The sequence below is a fragment of the Theropithecus gelada genome, chromosome 1 (assembly GCF_003255815.1).
Source record: "Theropithecus gelada isolate Dixy chromosome 1, Tgel_1.0, whole genome shotgun sequence".
Taxonomy (NCBI): Eukaryota; Metazoa; Chordata; class Mammalia; order Primates; family Cercopithecidae; genus Theropithecus; species Theropithecus gelada.
Genome location: NC_037668.1, coordinates 25462032 through 25464180, shown reverse-complemented (window position 1 = coordinate 25464180; position 2149 = coordinate 25462032).

Below are 2149 nucleotides of genomic sequence, written 5' to 3'. Positions count from 1 at the left end.
GTTTCAGACGCTCCACCCAGTTTGGCTCACCTGTGGGTAACAAGCATAGCTCTCTGCAGCCTATTCATATGCGTGTGAGTGTGCATTCAGGTGTGTGAGAATTGGCAGGGCTAGGGTTGGGGACGGGCGGGGGGGTGGTGGGGTGCGGTGCAGGTGGGAGGAGATGAATCTGTGACTGTGTGGAGGCTGCCTGTGAGTATGTGTTTACCAAGGATTGGGGATAATGGGTGCAGAGAGGTGTTTGTCCTGCGTGCGTAGGCATCTGTGTGTTTGTACATGGCTCTGTGGAGAACAATATGTCCCATTCCTGCCTCAACAGCTGAAGGAGGCCTTTGAGAGTTTGGCAGAAGGCCCAAGGAGCAGTGGAACGAGCAAAGAGCTGGATGATAGGACCCCAGGGAGAGAACCATAAAGGGCCTGGGATTGAATTTGTTGAAGAAAAGGCTAAAAGGGTGAATTAATAACTGTCTTCTTGCAAAGAAATGGGTTTTAGTCCCAGTGGCCAGGGAGGTTGATTAGACGAAAACGCACCAAAGGTGCATCTAGAGAAATTTAGATTAGACAAGGAAAAATGATTCTCTTGACTCTGAAGGTTACTAGCCTTTGGAATCTCTTAAGGGTCGGGAGGAATGTCTTCAATAATAGGACAAATCGCATCTTCTTGCAGAGAAAAATGGGCAGTTCTGCCGGGGAATGGTCATATACACACTCATTTTTTTCATTCATATATTCATTCATTTAACAATTATTGAGGTCCTACTTTATGTCAGACTTTATGGAGGATGTGGATTATTAATACGTGATCTCTTTGCTCAAAGAGTGCATAGTTCTGTAGGGGAGATACAACACAGATAGAAGCCATAATATTTATTTATTTTTTGAGACAGAGTCTCACTCTGTTGGCCAGGCTGGAGTACAGTGGTGTGATCTCAGCTCACTGCAACCTCCGTCTCCTGGGCTCAAGCAATTCTCCTGCTTCAGCCTCCCCAGTGGCTGGGATTACAGGCGTGAGCCACCACGCCCAGCTAATTTTTGTATTTTTAGTTGAGACGGGGTTTCACCGTGTTGGCCAGGCTTGTCTCAGACTCCTGACCTTAAGTGATCCACCCACCTCGGCCTCTCAAAGTGCTGGGATTACAGGTGTGAGCCACAGCACTGGCCAGAAGCCACAATAATTCAGAAAACCTGTGACATGTGCCTTTGAAGAAATGCAAATAGGGCTTTGTGGGAGGACTACTGCCTACCTCTCAATGCTCTGGATGAATTCCTGGATGGTGACTGGTAGTGATGTCATGGGGTGCTGAGGCCGCATACCTCAGGGATCATCTCCCCTGATCAACCCAGGGGAGTGGGAGAGCCGGTTAGCGGGACTGCTCTGGAAAAAGGAGCAGTCCCTGGCTTTGTGGTCACAAGTCAAGTTTCAGTGTGGGATGAGGGGCTATTTCTTTCCTGCCTGGGGTGGGGAAGGGCAAAAAGGCCTGAGTCAGGGTGAGAACCAGGAATTGGGTAAGGACAGATCAACATCACTGGAACTGGGGGTAGGTCTGAAGGGGTCATATAAACACCTCCTCAGACACTGGGATTGTCAACCGTCAACTGTTTCACATCACTGTTGGCAGGACCTGAACTTTTTCTTTTTCTCTTTATCTTGAGACGGAGTCTTGCTCCGTCGCCCAGGTTGGAGTTCAGTGGTGCGATCTCGGCTCACTGCAACCTCTGCCTCCCGGGTTCAAGCAATTCTCCCTGCCTCAGCCTCCCGAGTAGCTGGGAGTACAGGTGCCTGCCACCATGCCTGGCTAATTTTTGTATTTTTAGTAGAGAAGGGGTTTCACCATGTTGGCCAGGCTGGTCTCGAACTCCTGACCTCAGGTGATCCACCTGCCTCAGCGTCCCAAAGTGCTGAGATTACAGGCACGGGCCACCGCCCCTGGCCTCTCTCCCATTTTATAGGTGAGGACACGGAAGCTAAGAGAATAAAAGTAACTTGCTGAACCCAGCTAGTAGAAAAACAGATTTAAACTTCTGACCACTGAAGCCCAAGCCATTGCTCACCCAGTCATGGGGCTCCCCTGTGAGGTGGCTGACCCTGGGGAAGGGTTCAGCCTGCAACAGGCTTGAGCTGCGGTTTCTCTGTGAGTGGAGGCCCAGG